General features: G+C 48.0%; 1 long non-coding RNA gene across 3 annotated transcripts in view; it reads right to left on the bottom strand.

Annotated features, from left to right (window-relative positions):
• Window positions 1-11,524: 11,524 nt before the first annotated feature.
• LOC127386878 (uncharacterized) overlaps window positions 11,525-17,086 on the bottom strand; it is a 32,753-nt gene continuing 27,191 nt past the window's right edge. For all 3 annotated transcript variants that reach the window (XR_007889998.1, XR_007889999.1, XR_007890000.1), the window contains 4 exons: window positions 15,900-16,070; window positions 15,111-15,215; window positions 12,882-12,956; window positions 11,525-12,782 (listed from right to left, as the gene is read on the bottom strand). This is a non-coding gene — a long non-coding RNA (uncharacterized LOC127386878). The remainder of the gene's footprint in view (window positions 12,783-12,881; window positions 12,957-15,110; window positions 15,216-15,899; window positions 16,071-17,086) is intronic.

Raw genomic sequence — 17,086 nt, 5'->3', positions numbered from 1 at the left:
GGAGCAGCCTTCGAGGCTACTCCAGTGGATAAAATTACCCAGAGATATAAATCTTCATACGATTATAGCCTTTTAAAAAAGGCCAAGTTCAAGAAATTGTTTTGGGGCTAATTCTTTATTTCAATTTCTACCAGGATGCAGATTACAAAAATAATTTTAGAACAGAAAGTTAGTATTCTAAATTAATTAAATTGGCGCTCGCCAACAGAGCTGTTAACACACAGTGGGTGCTGCCACAAACCTCACTCTAAAATGTTATCTTAGAAAAGACTCATACTAGTACAATTAAAAACCCTTATTTATAAAGTAATTTCTTATTATGTTGCACTATATAGCCTTTTAGTATAGTTTTTTCTGTTAATAAAATATCATCAGACTATTAGTGGCAGGGGGTGTTTAGACACATTTTTCAACACACAGGATTCACAATTTCTGAAGTAAAAAAATAGGAAGTGCAGTGTTGTAAAAATCCCTTTTGCTAGGGGTCTAATCTTTCCTGCAGTGAAATCAACTGAGGCTTTGCTATTGCATTGAATGGTAGGATTTGGCCCAAAATATTTTGGATTTAACATGAGGAACCTGGAGCAGTCCCGTGGAAGCTACATGCATTCCCAGGATCAGGCCCACAGTACAAACAGTCTCTTCTTAGAGATCTGTTGTTCAGAAACGACTGCTTCTGTCCTTCAAAATACATGTGTGACAGACCCCAGGAACTGCTAATGAACAGGGAGAGCTGCTCTGACATTGTTCTATTGGGAAACATCATTCCAAGAGCCCTTATGCTACTGAGCCTTCACACAATATTTTATAATTATTTTGGCAAGCATATCCAGTATTTCTCCAATTGGACCTTACAGTTTCACTCTTTTAACACACATATCATAGCAATTCCCAAAAGATTTTAGAGAAAAGAAATTTACTATCACCAAAATGTTAATTTTGACAATGACAAAGAGTACATGCATTAAAAATGCATCAGCCCTGTCATTAAGGCATTATTCAGCAAAACCAGCTCATCATGCTAAACAGAAAGCAACTAGAAGAGACCAGGTACAAAGAAACATTTTGCTAAGCTTGTATTTATGGGTACCAATCCAATCCATACTGCACAAAATACTCAACCAAGCAAAGAGCAAACAAAACCACATCCTTTATGTGATGAAATGGGAACTCCTGATAATACTATAAGTCATGACTCAAGGGAAAACTTTAACTAAAAGCTCAGATCAGAGGAAGGTTTGTAATACAAACCTGGATGTTTAAAATAGTGTTTCCATCGTTGTTCCTGCAGCACTTGCAAATGTGGCTGTGTTATGGTGCTGAACTATGATTCAGCAGCTGATCGTGTCTTTTTAAAGCATAATGGAACATTATTTCTGAGGCTGTTGAACATACTAAACTACAAGAAAAAAATCTGCTTTCAAGTGGTATTAGAGACACAAAAAGATCAGAGTTCTAGCATCAAAGACGTGCCTAAAGAATAACAGAGCCACATGTCTGTGTAACAACAAGCACTCCAGTTGCTACTGAAGGCAACAGTGAGATTCCTTTGGCAGTTGTTGGAAATAATTAAGCAGAACATAGATGGCCTTTCAATGCTAAGCAAGAGACAGAGTGAAAGACATTCTCCATCATCCTGCCTTGCACTTACAACTTAACAATCACCCTACGTCTCGCTCGTCCATGTTAAAAATCTTTCTTAGCCTCATCATGGCTGAGCTTGGGGAAGGATCCATTCAAAAAAGGCTATCTCAGCACAGTACTCTTGGTCTTGGTTCAAAATGGCTTCTGATCTAATTCATTTAAGGCTGAAATCTAGTCTCACAATATGTGACTAAATGTCAACAAGACCTGGGATCATCTGGACATGTGGAGAGGTCCTGAATGGGGAAATATACCAATGATCACACCCCATTTTTTGTCTCTGCCAGTCCTGGGGTCAGAGAAGCAGAGGAAAAAACACTGGAAGTATGAATGCTGTGCCCGGATTTTCCTAAGCTGTGCATCTGAAAGGCTTTTAACCAAAGTCTGTGCCCTACAGCTGAGACTGGAGAGGCGGATGCAACTTTTCTTCTGTGTTAAAGAGATGGGGCATGGTTTGGCCAGCAATAGGAATCAATACTCCCTTGGTTGTATCTCCCACCTGTCCAGCTGCAAGTAGCACCTGGGAAGTCCTGGCCTCTTTGGGAGGGCAAAGACGCCACTGCCTGAGCTCCAGGGAGAAAAACAACCCCTCAGCCCTGGCTCTGAACATGTATATATCGGCCTGGGGTCTCAGGCTGATAAGCTCAGCTGGGTGCTTCTCAACCACCTGAGCTGGGGCTGGTGTGAAGAGGGGGTTCTTAATCCTGCCCTCACCAGGCTGGTACTGCGGCGTGAGGATAGGAGGGGCAACACCCCCTCGAATCAATCTGCCACAGCCTGCTCCCCAGTAGCAGACTCGCCGGCTGGCCAGACTCCTCTGCAGTCAAGGAACAGGGGCTTCCCGGGGGCAGGGCGCAGCCGGGCCGAGCGGAGTGCCCCTAGCCTCCCTGGCACGGGCGCTCGGCACCCCCCGCGCCCGCGGGCAGCCCCCATCTCCGCGCCACCCGGCCGCTGTGGGCGCGGGGGCTCCGTGCGGAGGGTAGTAGGGGGGCACTGCGGGGGATCCGCTGGCTGGTGCGGGCGGAGCCGGGGCCGCCCCAGCCCTGCAGACAATCCCTGTCCCGGGGGAGGAGACCCTCAGCAGGCGGTGCCGGCCGCCCCCGGCCCCCCACCCCCGCCCCGCGCTTCCCGCCGGAGAAGGGCAAGGGGCCGCGGGCGCCGGGTGCGGAGCGGGCCGGGGGCTGCCGGCAGCGTGCCGGGGCACCGGGGCCTGCCTCCCGGGCCGGGTGACCCCCTTCCTCCGGCCCGGCATAGCAGGCGGAGCGCTGCCCGAAGACGGACACCCCACAGCGGCTCCGGCTCTCCCAGTCACCCCAGCCCTGCGCTTGCTCCCAGGCACACATACAGACACGCGCGGGCAGCCCCCTCCGCAGGGGACAGGGCGTCCGAGCACCCCCCGCCCGGGCAGAGACACAGACAGAGTGAAACATTGCAAAGCGTAGGAAAAGATGGAAAAGGTGCTACCTTGGCAACTAGAGGAGGTTGGGAGCCAGCTGGTGGGCTGGGGGCGGTCGCGCTGCCTGCCTGCCTGCCCGCCGCCGGTACTCTCCTCGACTACGCGTATTCTTAAGCAATAACAACGTAATCCGTATTATCCACCCAAGAATACCCGTCACCGAAGAGAGTCAGAAAGCTGCTGCTGTAGCTGCTGCGGCTGGTGGAAGTGTTGCACCGGGACAATAAATCCATAACTATAATTCCCCTCTAGAAGAAGGAGAATCCACAAGGGTTGCCGAGTGATCTTGTCCCATATCCAATGGACTCTGAACCTTCCCATCCTGCGGAGGCAAACGAGAGGAGCAGGCGTTTAATACACACTCGTACAGTCCCTCTGGTCTCCTGCTGCCTTACTGGAGTGGGCAAGGTCTTGCAGGTGAGGTGAAAGGATATAAATCAAAGTAAGGTTGAATTTACCTGGTGATTGCCTGGTTTCTTCCTCTGTGCTTCTCTGGCGTACTATTCCCTAGCTGTATGCTCCATCAATTCTCTCTGGGAGCTTGCAAGAGATGTCACACGCAGCAACAGATTCCTGTGAAAGAGATGCACGGTTAAGCACGCAAATATTACAAATCTGTTTGCATAGGTGGGCTTGGGAGAGCTCCGATAAAGCGGCAGCCACGCCTGAGAGACTTTTCATCTGGGCTTTGGAAATGCATTTTACGAGTCCTGACTCACACTGACTGGGTGTGCTACCAAGAGGAGGGAGGGTGGAAAGGGAAGCGATGGAGAGAAAGAAAATCAAATAAAGAAATCGCAAAGGCTCCGAGCACAGAAGAGGCAGTCCTCTGCCAGGCCCCCGTGGTGCCGTAAAAATCTGAGGCGAAAAAGGCTTCAAAGTACAAATTCAGCGCACTTTTCGCTCCCCCCGTGCGCGCGAGCGGCAGAGCCCGGGGCTGCCAGGCGCTGGTCCGGGCAGGCGGCTCCGCGGCAGCGGGCGGGGGCAGCGGCAGCACCTCTGCCCCGGGCACCGGCCGCCTCCCGTCCCGCAAGTGTCTGCAAGAGGCGAACCGGGGGCCGGAGGGGAAGGAAATAAATAAAATAATAATAATAATAATAATAATAATAATAATAATAATAATAATAATAATAATAATAATAATAATAATAATAATAATAAAAAGTGATTTCCAAATGGCGCCTGCGGCTCTGCCTGTCACCCGGAGCAGCTTCCTTATCAGCAGCGTTCGTACTTGGGGGAGGCGGGAGGGGGAAGCTTTGTCTGATGATCTGCCGCGGTGATAATAAACGTTTATTGTTCGCCAACTAAATAGAAAGGATCTCTGCAACGTCATGGCACAGCACACTTCGCCTGGCGATTAGGAACTTCTCCGGGTTATTTCACCCCGGCTACTGATGCTGAGGACAGCTTCTGTGTGAGTGACGGGGAGGGGGGAATGAAACTAGCACTGCGCGGCCAAAACCCGCACCTAGCAGGGGCACTCCGCGCTTCTTCAGCCATCAGTAATTATGCAGCACGCACAGCTCCCATTATCCACTGCACTCGGTAACTGACCAGCTTGTTGATTAGATTCCAACCGGAATGAATACAAGATGCTTGCTTTTTCTACGGATTCCTTCCTTAACATGAGCCTTTGCCTTCCTTGACATATTACCACTATGCTTCCTACGAAAAGGTACGAGATGACAGCATTTGTTTTGTAACACAGAGTCTCGTCTGATTAGAAAGAGAAAAACAAACAAAGAAAAAATATTTGGATAGCCACATTAACTTAATTAAAAAAAAAAAAAAAGATTTCCAAGTCACACTCCTCTATTTTAATCTTATTTTAAGTGTAGTTTCTCATACTCCTCTAACACAGCACCCTTTCAAGTTGCATTTTAAATGGCAGATAGAAAGTAAATAAAAACCCTGTAATTTTTCCCCGCTGTGAAATTGAAGGCTGTAACCCCCTTAAGCTGGCGTTGGAACTCAAGTAACTGATGCAGTGGGTTTCCTTCAACTTGAACAAAAGCCGTTTGAGAAAGTAAAAATGCACCGAGTCGTGGCAAAAACACTCTACAGTGATACACCTAGACCGATATTCTCCGAAATTTGGAGGCGCTCCACAAATGCACCGAGAATTAGGCAGAAATCCAAACTTTAGGGTGTTTGGGATTTTTTTAAGAAAAAGAAATATTCAATAATGCAATTCTCGAGGTAAAGCAGACCCGCGCGGCTCCAGCCCTGTTCCCGCTATGTCCATCTGACAGTGCCCTTCCCCATCCTGACAGGCATCTCCCCACTCCCCCGCGCCTTCCGAAACTTCCCCTGCCCAGCCCCGCCGCCGCCGCCCCGCACCGGCCCGGCCCGGCCGCTCCTGCCGCACCCGCCGGGCCCTTCAGTACCCGCCGCGCCGGACAGCGCCGAGCAGGGGCCGGGGCCGCCGCCGCTCCCGCGCCTCCCCCGCCCGGGCGGCTGCCCCACCCGCTGCGCGCCCCTGCGCGCCCCTGCCCCGCGCGCGCGCAGCACCCCCGGGCGCACGGAGCTCCGGGGGAGCGAACCCCTCGCGCGCTGCCCGCCTCGCACCTCCGCCGCCGCATGCGGGAGGTGCCCGTGGCGGCGCGGCGCTAAATACCTTTGTTCAGCGGCTGCGGAAAGCCATGTTTATCGCGCTGCCGCCCCGCTCCCCGCCGAAAGAGCCCCGGGGCCGCAGCCCCAGCCCGGCGGGGCCAGGGAAGGGCCCCGGGGGGGCATCTCCACCGCCTCTACCCTGCCCGGGGAGGCGGGGGCTGGGGTGGGGGGGAGGGAGACAGAAGGGAGGGGAACGGATGAAGGGAATTAAACAATTAAGCTATCAGGAGCGGAGCACTGAGCAGAGCTTCGGTTTGCCACGAAAAGCAAATTTCAGAGGGGGGAATATCGATCCCATCCGTCAATAGAGAGGCACGGTGTCTTTCCGTGCAAGAAATTGTTCTGAATTAGGGGGCTCACTGGTGAAATTGGGGGGGTGGGGGGCGCGGGGAAAAAGAAGGGAAAAGAAAAAGAAAAAAAAAAAAAAAAAGGAAAAGAAAGGCGGAAGGAAGAAAACATGCATTCCCGCTCAACGTCAGCCTCTTTTCAAAATCCCTGGGAGCTCGCTCCTTTTGCCACCTACCCGAGTAACCACCAGAAATCCACCTCTATTGAAGCGCTTACCCTTTAAATCCAGGTTTCGAGCAGAACTCCAACTGTGTGTAAAACCAGGGAGTCATCTGATGTGTGATGGGGAATGGGCTCTGGGCAGCAGAAAGCAGCTTTCTCTCCTGGTGCCGGATTACCATGTTAACAAACCCCGGGAAGGGACCCCGGCGTCTCTGGCTGGCCATGTCTCGTTGCTTTCACACATCGGCGGCTGCTCTTGCTTCCCAATGTCCCCGGCGATCGCCTCTCAGATGAATGTGGGCTTCCAGAAAAGGAGTCGGGGGGGAGAGGAGGAAAAAAAAATCGCCTAATGCAATCAAATCGATCTGATCTACACCATCTGTCGCCTGCCACTACACACAAGCGTTAAAATAGGAAAACGGGAGACACTGACAGCTCAGGAAGGTTGTTCTGCAGAGTTCATTTTTAGCAGAGCATAATTGGGTATGGACAGCATACAGTTACCAAAGCTGCTGTTAACCATCCAGTAGAGGATCCCAAACATGCTAATGGTGGATTAATTGAGGAAGATCTGACGTGCAAGCTTCACAGTCTCTTATTCATGACTTCCCAACGGGAAAGGACCAATGCCGTGTGGGACTATGGTAACACAGAGTCAAAGAGCTGCTAAGAAAATGGCTCTGTGTTCATAGCACCTTTCTCTGATAACAAACATATGTCGACCAGAACCGTTTAGCAGGATGGGGGAAATGAAATTTTCTTAGCCGAGGTTAGCAATTCCCATCGCTTGCACTTAAAGACAAGTAAAAAATGGACTGCGGGTCTTAGGCGTTTTCGAGTGCCGGTCTCGGGATTCGCAGCTAGTGAAAGCAGACGGCTCCTGCTCAGATGGGGGGTTAAACCCCAAATCTCTTACTTCTTACTGTGACCAAAGAGCATCCATAGCAAAGCTCTAAGCACGCAGCGCTGCTAATTTCATCAGGAATGACGCAAGGTCGTTTTAATGCCAGGAACCCTTTGACTTTTTCCATCGGGAATGGCTTTTGGACAAGACATTTCCGATCACTGAAATTTGACATAATCTCAGATAAATATGATTTGGGGAGGGGGTGGGGAGGAAGAGGGGGCGGCGAGTTGGGAAGAGACGGTGTGTGCATCCAGACCTGCAATCACCCCTGCTGCCAACACTCCAATTTGCTCGCGTTTTCTAGTCTTTCCTGAATAATGAGGTTATAGAGACTTATATGTAATTATTCAAGCCGTGTATGTACACAAGCCGCAGACGTCCACGGCAGCCGCATCTACAGACACAGACGGGGAGACAAAGTGCGCCCGTCGGGGTGCTCTTTTCCGCTCCCTAATAAATCCATCACCAGCGGGGTAAAGAGCTGCTAAAGCAAATGGGAGGCGAATCCATCCCCAGCCCACCCCAGCCCCGGGCGAAGGCGCCGGGCCGGGCGGTGCAGCGGGCGAGGGGCCGGGCCGGGCGCTGTCCGCCCGCCCGGTGCTGAACGGCAGCGGCCCGGCCCTCAGACAATGGCCGCGCCGGGCGCCGGGGAGGCCGCCACCTCCTCCTACCAAGTCTGCGGGGTCGCCTTGTCAATCGCTACAACAATTAGGAAAGCTCCCATTCATTTCCACCTCGCCTATCTGATTAGAAGAGAATAATAACGCTAATAATACGAATCCAAGCGGTAGAGTGTAAATGTTCCGGTAAACAATTAGCTGTTGAAGTAATTCTGGAGTTAACTGCATGCACCTCCTGGAAGTTTGTGTTAATCTCTTTAGAATAAATGTAACAGTTATGAATTAGATTAGCCTTGAAAACGTAGCCTAAAGACAAATCAAACAATTTACCCGATCTTTTGTTTCACTATACATTAATTAAGCATCGCTGCCGACCTACACAGCATTCTTGGGTCCCGGCCACGGTGCCGAGCCAACGAGCACCGCTGCCTTTGACAAACATTTGCGTCCAACTATTGCCCTCTGCAGGTCAAGTCCCCGCCGCTGCCGAGCGTGCGGCAGGCAGGAATGGCCGGGCTAGGCCCCCCCAGACCCCCTCTTCGGAAAAGATTCAACTTTCGCTGGTTTTGATTCTTCACCACGAGGGTTTCTTTAGGAGGGGCTACGAGCGCGGAAAGCTGATACCAGGCAGGGCACGGACCCCTGTCCTCAGTCCCTCTTGCAACCCTGGCCATGAGAGCAGAAGACAGAACAAGGCGAAGTGCCACTCTGAAGACATACTGTTCTCTTCCTCCTCTTCTCTCCACACCCCTACAGGAAACTCCCTAGGCAAAGCTTGCCCTTTCCCCGGGTTTGCCAAGGAGCAAGGCAAAAACCCAGCACCAAACAGGGCCAGGTGGGCTACGGTACGGCCCGAGTACCTCCACCCAGGCAACTTCTCACCAGGCACAACTTGAGAGTTTGCCTCTCTCGCTCTCGGAGCAAGAAAGGAGGAGCAGAAAGCCAGGCGGTCTGCGGGCAGCTGCTGCGAAGAGGCAGCCCGGCAGCAGCGACTCTCCCCCTTCTTCCCGCCCCAGCCCCACAGAGGTGCCTTCTGCTCCTGCGAAAAGAGGGAACTTTGGGCACCGCCTGCTGCCGCTCCCGCAGCCACGCTCCGCCGTGCCCCCGCATGCCTCGGCACCACTTACACGGCAATGCACAAAACGCTGTACCACAGCAAAAATAAAAACAACCCCAAAACAATGTTAGAGCAGTCTAACTGGTTTTACTTATAATTCAGGGTAGTCAGCGCCAAATAAAAGATAGCTGCTCTTTTTTTTTTTTTTTTTTTTTTTTCCCCACCCCGTCTGAACACCGGTTTGTAAGGACTTGCTTTATTCCCACACTTCTACCTGGTGTTAGCCCTGTTCACACGTGCTTCAGCACCCGCTCCGGAGACCGGCACCAGCCCTCGGCAGCCATGGCCGCCCATCACCACTAGGAACAGGACGGTCTTTCCTCGGGAGCTCGGAGCTCCGCAGCGAGGCGGGCGGCCGGGCTGCGGCCAGGACGACAGACCCTGTCCCTGCTGCCCGAGGAGGGGGAGCGGCCGCGCACCCCGCGCTGCCGCAGAGGCGGACGCACCGCGGCCTTTTGTCTCCCAGCAGCCCCCACCTCGCCCGGACAGGGAAGGCCGCTCCGCCGGCCCCGCTTCCGCGGCTCCGGGCCCCGCCAGGCGGAAGCGGCGCGGAAGGGTTCCGGCCCCGGCGCGGTCGGTCCCACACCCGCGGAGCAGCGCAAGCCCCGCCGCGGCGAGGTCAGCGCGAAGGCGCAGGTGAAGGCGCAGGTCACCACCCGCCGCGGGGCGCGGGGCGTGCCGGGCGGGGCCGGGCGGGGCCGGGGGTTTTGCCGGGGCCCGGCCCCGCCCCCTGCGCGCAGCGGCGCGGAGCGGCAGAGCCCCCTGCTGGCCAGGCGCGGCGCCGGAGCGCGGGCGGGCGGGGCCAGGCGCGGCCGCGGCGCTCCGGGCTCTGCCCCCGCCCTGCCCCGCCCGCGGTGCCCCGTCCGGTCCGTGCCCCGGAGCGAGGAGCAGCGCGGGGGCTGGGGCTGGCGGGGGCTGCCGGCCGGGCTGGTCCCGGGAGGCCAGGCTCTGGGCACAGGCAGGCCGGGGAAGGCAGGCGAGCGGGGTCGTCCGTGGGAGGGGATGTGCAGCACGACAGGTCACCTCTTCTGAGGATCAACTGCATTGAGAGACATGGCCAGCAAGCTTGTGGCCGGGCTTCCCCTTCGCCAGAGGGTCCCAGGCAGGGCGCAGAACCTTCAGAGAAGCAAGCCAGGCGTCGTGCCCAGCTACCTGTCCCCCTCGCCTCCGTCCCTGCTCTCCCTTCCTCCACAGCCAGCATGGAGAGTTCCACATTCGACAGTAGCTTGAGCTGTTTGAGCTGTCTTCCTGCCTTGGCACTTAAGAGCAGGGAAGGATTACCTGGAAGTACTGAAGAACATTTCAAGTGCTAGGTTGGTGGGATAATCAGGGAACTGAGAGACTTTCTGAACAGAGGCACCTAAAAAATGAAGTGTACATGATGCAAAGTAACATACATTGTGTCTGGCTACTTCTTTTTCTAGAATATTACCAAGATGTTCTATCTTGGTGGTGTTCTGGCTGTTACCTGGGAACACTGGACTTGTGTGGCCTGAGAGTCCAGTTCTCTGTTTGTCTTCAGCATGATACCTAGTTCATAAACTGATTGTGATCCATTTACAAAGCACTTATTTTCTCTGGCCCTACTATTCCTCTTGGAAAGCTGTTGCAGAATCTCATAATTCAGCTTCTTAAGATTTCCAGCCTACATTTATTAGGGGCCCATTTAAATCCATTTTTCAGATGCCAATTTTGTCCTTGAACTTAATTAGTTCTGATATTTACTCCCCTCACAGTGTACTAATATTCCTTCTCATAATTTCTTTTGTTTAAATCAAGCTTTGTGGTCTTGTCTCATAAGATAGAATCTTCATTTCCTTGATTATCCCCATATCCTAGCAACTTATGAAAACTGGGTCGTGACCAACACCCAGAAATTATGGTTTTCAAAAGGGTTCATTATTCTATCCATTTTCTGTTTAACCAAGACACAAGTAGGAAGAATGATTAGCATAAGGTCAGACAAACCACAATTCGCCTGACTTCAAGATCTTTCGCAATCTATCAGGGACATGAGTTCTGAAAGGCTCGTGGTTTATAACTTGGCATTACATCAATGCACATTTATATACCTATATGTCATCTTCTGGAGGGGAAGAATGGCCTTGTAGTTAAGAGGCTACATTAGAAATCTGGAGATCTCACTGTGAACATCAGCTCTGCCATAGGCAACAGAGGTAACTTTGGCAAGTCCTTTAGTCTTTTGTTACATTTCACCAATTTTAAAATGGGTATGGTAATGCTCCTGCTCTCACCTCTTTTTCCTTCATATAGCCGCTTGCTCTCAGACAAACTGCCTCCTTTCTGAGTACTCCTGGTGTCTGGCACTCTGAAGTCCAAATGGGCCTAGGACTCTTAGGCTGACAGTTAAAAATAGCCCCTACTCTTATAAAATCTACTTTAAGGATCTATCCTAAAAGCTGTTGGTCAGTAAGCACAGTAGGACCTGGAATTCCTGAGATCTGCAAGTCCATTGATTATGTTAAAAACATTCTCTGTTCCTAAACTAAAGTCAGAGGCCAGCAGTGAAGGCAAAGACCTTTAATGACAAAACTGTATCCTGACTTCTGGTTTTCAAGACTTCGCCTGGTTGAAGAGCAAGTCAAAGCTTTATTATTATACATTATTTAAACACATGCACAATTTAACACCTTTTCTTTGCCAGTTTTACTTCAGACAGCAATTTTTCATCAGCTAATACAGCACAGAAACTAGACTAAAACTGGATGCCCAAACAGCATCATAGCTGGAGCAGTCCTGGTAATAACAAATATTATCATTGTCCTTCCCCAGCAATCTGTGGAAGGTTGAGACTGAGCACAGAATAGAGAGCACTCTGTTGAGCAGAGGTGAAGCAATGATATTTATGGGAGTAATTATCACAGAGAAAAACTGGAAAAATATGATTACAGCAAATTGTAACTCTCTCAGATATGTTCTTCATTGTTAGAAATAGCTCAGTTGAGACCAAACCAATATGAACAACAGACTGGGAGTGTCAGACACTGATTCTCTGGAGGCTGATACTATCAGACCCTCTGAGCAGAACAGGATCCAACTTCAGCATATTAGAGTGCTGGGTGTCAACAGCCTGTGCATCTTCTCAGTCATTCTTCGTGTGTAAAAACAACCTAACAAAATGAGAGCTGCTGCGCTCCCCACTGGTAAAGCTGACCTGGAGATGCTGCCCCTAAGGAGTGCTGGCAGGAGAGGTCACCGTCCCTCACAGCTGGGCAGTTGCCCTACACTAGCAGCAGTTGTAGCCAAGAAGTACCACTGAGCAGCTGGCAGAAGATAGCTGGATTTCTGAGCATGACTGTGTAGATACAATAGGGTGACATGACCACGCGTAACACCCGTCACTGTGCTGGTGCTGCCTCTCTTTTTGATACTGTTGTTCCTCTCCTGGCTCTGTTTGTCAAATCTGTGATGCCTCTGGAGAGCTCCTGCCACGTGCACAGCCACAGACTCACCTCACAGAGAGTGAGGAGGAGCCTGGTCTGATGATGGGGGTTCTGCTGAAGGAAACCCAGCATCCCAAAGCAGAGCATGGGGCCATAAGCTATAATTGGACCTTGAGTGTCAGGACCTTGAAGGAAATGAAAAGGAACTGTAAGCTCTGCAAGCTTGGGGAGCTGTACGGAAAGAGAGGATATAGCTGTGAAAAGCAAGCCTTAAAATGACATGATTGCTTCAGCAGCAGTTCTGTTTGCCCTGTCTGCAGAGAGGTCTGAGCAGGACTTGTGCAGACAGGTTTTGTGTCTTCATATTTACGTGATGTCTTGGTTTGATGCAAGTCTTCTGAGCCAGGGTGAATGTTGTCTCTCTGAGTCAATTATATCTGGGGAGGGATTTTCACTGCACTTCCATGACAGAATATTTTACATGCTTCACACAGCTAACATCTTGCAACTGATGATTATAAATTTTTAGAAGCAATATTCAATATTGTATAAAAACAAAATTTTCACTTAATAAAGTAATGAACTGTTTTCATTTAAATGTACCTACCCCATGGATCAGATGCATCAAAGAAGTTCGTCAGGTGGCTTGAGAGCTCTGTAGGTGGTGTTGCTCTCAAACAGTCTGTGAGAAGAATTATAAATGGTATTTACCTTTTAATTAAACAAAACATCTTGAAAATTAAACACATGCTCTTGCACATCAAAATTTCATTAGTATCCATTTTTACCATGCATCCTATGGCTCTATGATAACCTGTTGAGTCCACAGTCAAATCTGAGCACACATTACTACTGGTTCCCTTTCCCCCTCTATTTTGGGCATCACACGTCAGATTTTATCACATTTGAGGGGAAAAAAAGAATCTGTAATTGACTGCTAATACTTAAGCAGATCTCCTGCTTAATATTCTTGTTGCTTTAAAAAATTAAAAAATAAATATAGTAAAAGACATAAATACAATAAAATAAATAAATGAATATAGGTGTGTCCTGGCAATGGCAGAGAAGCAGTTTTGGACACTTGTGTGACGTACGTCTTATTATCTTACAGAGAAAATTTGACAGTGAATGACAGAACACCTTAGAGGGATTTAAGAAGATGATAAAGGCAACAGATTTCACATGAATAGAGAGTCTAGTTCCTAACAGCTACAAGCTGTTTTTACATGCATCCTTATAATTTGACATTTATAATTCACTGTAGTGCTGAATCTCTGTCATTTTCTCACTGTCAGGTTCTCCATACGTGGATGTACATGTCCCTCCTAATTAGTATATGTATTTGAACATTTAATATCATCTTCTCTCCACCTTATTATGTAGTGACACATTGATTTGTTCTGTACCAACAAATGCTCTTGGTAAAACATATATAGTTCTGTGAGGCTCCTCTCTCTAAACAAGTGCCTACATCTTTTTTTTTTTTTTTTTTTGGTGGAAAAATCATTTTAACCTAAACAAAAACATTAATTCACAATGGATTTAATATTAGGTGAAACATTAACCCTTGAGACTGTATTTTTATATGCACACTGTGCATAGCATCTTCCTCACAGGGAACTCCAAAGACCTTCTCAGAAGCATTGATGCCTTTGCAACACTGACAAATATTAGACCTATTTTATCCTTGGAGGAACAATACAGAAACATTGCAGAACTTTCTCAAGGCAAGCTAGGAAAACAGTGAAACAGCTGCAGACAGAGAAAGCTCTGAGGTCTCAGTGCCTGACCTGAAGCCCACCGGAAAAAATAATCAATATGAAAAGCAAGTTGCATTTGCAGGCCCCCATTAGTGCTCACTCATCATTTTGCATTAGAAACTGGGGTAATGCTGTGCCATCACCCAATATTCCTCTTTATTAGTTAACTTAGTTGATATTTAATTCAATTGTAATGAAGGCCTTACAGTGTAATGTTGAAACCGGCAATGAAGGTCACAAATTTTAGTAATTGTCATACTGATACTGAAGTCAAATAAAGTATTTATTCCAAACGTTTTAAATGTTATGGCTTCATGTTTGAAGTAGGTGATATGCAATTAGCTGTACTGCTTAAAGTATAGAATAAAAAAATAATAAAGTGGTTCCTATTTGCATAGTAGAATTAAAACATCCCCTCTACTGGTATTCAAAAAGATATCTTAGGGATGAACTCAAAGCAAACTTTTCACAGCTTTCAGCTGACCAGGGATAAATGTATGAATACAAATACTGACAGCTATTTTACATGCTCATAATGTAACTTGTGGTTTTGACAGATACCAAGTCTACTTTGAGAAGAAAACAAAACACAGCAGCAGTACAGAAAAACTCACCTACACAGTTTAGAAGAGCGTATGATGCTGATAAAGACTATTTTAAAGAAAAAGAGACCATGCACATGGATGTCAGTCTATTGTTCATACCATTCAGTGGAAGTGTTGGGATTGTTACAAGGAAGTAGCTCTGTGCTGACAGCCTCAGACCCTGGCACATCCTGTGCTGCCTCCTCTAAACATTTCCCACTTTAGTCACACAGTTTTCAGTGGGGAAGAAAATCTTCTCAGGCCAGCAACTTTCACAAATATTGATCTTTACATCTACTGATGTGTAAAGCAGATCTGGGCAATAGAATATATATTTTATTTAGGTTGTGTTGGTTTTTTTTTCCTTGAGTCTAAGGATTTATCTGCAAAGTTCCTTTTGGTTTACGTAAGTCTAATGCAGGAAATAAACCTTTTTTTTTTCCTTTTTTTTTTTTCCAGAGCTTTCTAGTCTGAGGAACTTTTTCAAATTACCTTTATGGTGCTGGCTGGAGGTTTACCTTTTTATATTGCTTCAAATGTCTTCTAAATATAGTCATAGTAGCACCCATTCAAAAATTAATCTCATGAAAAGCTGCCCTGAAAAATATAAATAACATCAAACTGCACCCAAATGTTCCTAAATACAAAATGGAAGGCAAGAGACTAATTCATGCATTTTAAAATAAAAAAGAAAATATATGCATAATATTTTATATTTATATTCTCAATATACTTTTATGTTAATCCTTAAGAACCACAAAAGAAATCCCATCTCTCTCCCAATTTCTGACTTGGGGAAAATTGCTATTCAGTCAGTGAGGATTTTCAGTAAGTAGAAAATGATTAAGGATTTCAGAATACATTGTCTGGGTCAGAAGTGTCTTTGGAAACCAGACAAGTCTGTGAATTTTCAGGATTTTTTCCATGTCAGCTGAATATAAGTTGGAGGGTTTCCAAACCCAAGCAGAACAATGTGCTGCCACGGCCGTGCTCACAGAAAGCCACGGCACAGCCCTGAGGAAATGGCCAGAAGGGCTACAGCTCCAATGTAAAAGTTTGGGTAGTGTAACATGTAGGGTAAAAAGTTCTTTCATGAATGTGAAATGTAGTTTTCCTTGAAGATTGTCTGCTTTTAATTAAGAGCTCATTTTACTGAGTTTTCTCCTTAGTCAGGTGAACTACTGCCATTTCTGAGATTGGGAACATCGACTTCCAGCATCCTTAAATGCCGCCTCCTTCCAGTACTTGGTAAACGGAAGTCAGGCCATGCAGCAAAATTACCTCTCACGTTCGGCTTTATTGAAGAGGATCTGTGCTTTGCCTGAAGGCAGGCAGGCTGCCCCCCGGGGATCAAACAGGCAGGCTTCTCAAGCTTGTGTCTTAGCTTAGGTCTGCAGTAAAATGAAGTGCACTTTGTACTTGCGAACATTTACATACAGTATACGAGGAGCTCTGCAAAAGAAAGTTCCCTAGTATGAGCATATGTATCATTCTCTTTGATATATATCTTCTATTTTCTGATCCCATTACTTCAGATCACTCTAAGTCTTACATCTAAACAGTCAGTCCAAAGGGAAAGTTCCTATTTACAGCCTGGATTAGGAGCTTTAATAAAAGGCAAGGCAGAAAGCCATTCATTTAGCACATAAGAAAAATAACTTCTTTGTATTTTATGGCTTGCCAGCATCTTCCAAATCTTTTTTTTTTTTCTCTCTTCCTCTCCAAACATAAAGTAGAATGGGAAGCTCCCATTTCACAGCATGGCTCAAGAAAAGAAAAAAAGCATATTGTGTAACTTTCCCTTTTTGCCTCTAATGGGTTTACTTTTGCTTCACCCCTCAGGGCTCCTGGAAGCCTATGTGTTCAGCTGAAATGCCTCACTGCTGCCTCGTTAGACCTTTTCCCGAGACTTTTCTTATGAAGCTGGTGTTTGGAGGAGAACAAGACTGGAAGGCGAGGGAAGGGGTGGAGTGGAATTGCCCTCAGCAGAGCTGAGGACCATTCCATCCCCACAGCACGGTCAAGGGGAGGAGATGCACCAGGTGGAGGGGGCAGGCAGCAGGCAGAGAAACATATAGCACAGCATGAGCTGCAGCAAGGGAGAGTGAAACAGATAAGTCCAAATGGATCAGTAATGCAATGCATGGAGTGATCATGGTGGGGACCAGGAAAGGCTCTTCTCCCAGGCAGCCTCCACACAGGACATCCTGCCAGGGCCTCTCTGAAATAAGCACTGCAAGTCCCTGAGGACTCAGCAAGAGAGGGGTTAAAAAGTATTCCTCCATCTTGGTTTGTTTCTTTTCAGGCAGATCAAACATGCAAGACAATTAGAGTTAACTGAGGCTAATCAAAGCTTTCCATTTTTGAGATAACAGAAAATTTGCTTAATTTTTTTTTTAAATCTGTTTACCTTAACACTTTTTGGTACAAAATCCTTCATTTTAAAATGGCTGAAGGGAGCATTCTGA

Source organism: Apus apus, chromosome 7 (assembly GCF_020740795.1).
Source record: "Apus apus isolate bApuApu2 chromosome 7, bApuApu2.pri.cur, whole genome shotgun sequence".
In the NCBI taxonomy this organism is placed as follows: Eukaryota; Metazoa; Chordata; class Aves; order Apodiformes; family Apodidae; genus Apus; species Apus apus.
Note: the sequence above shows the minus strand (reverse complement) of the source record. Positions and strands in the feature narration are given on the sequence as shown.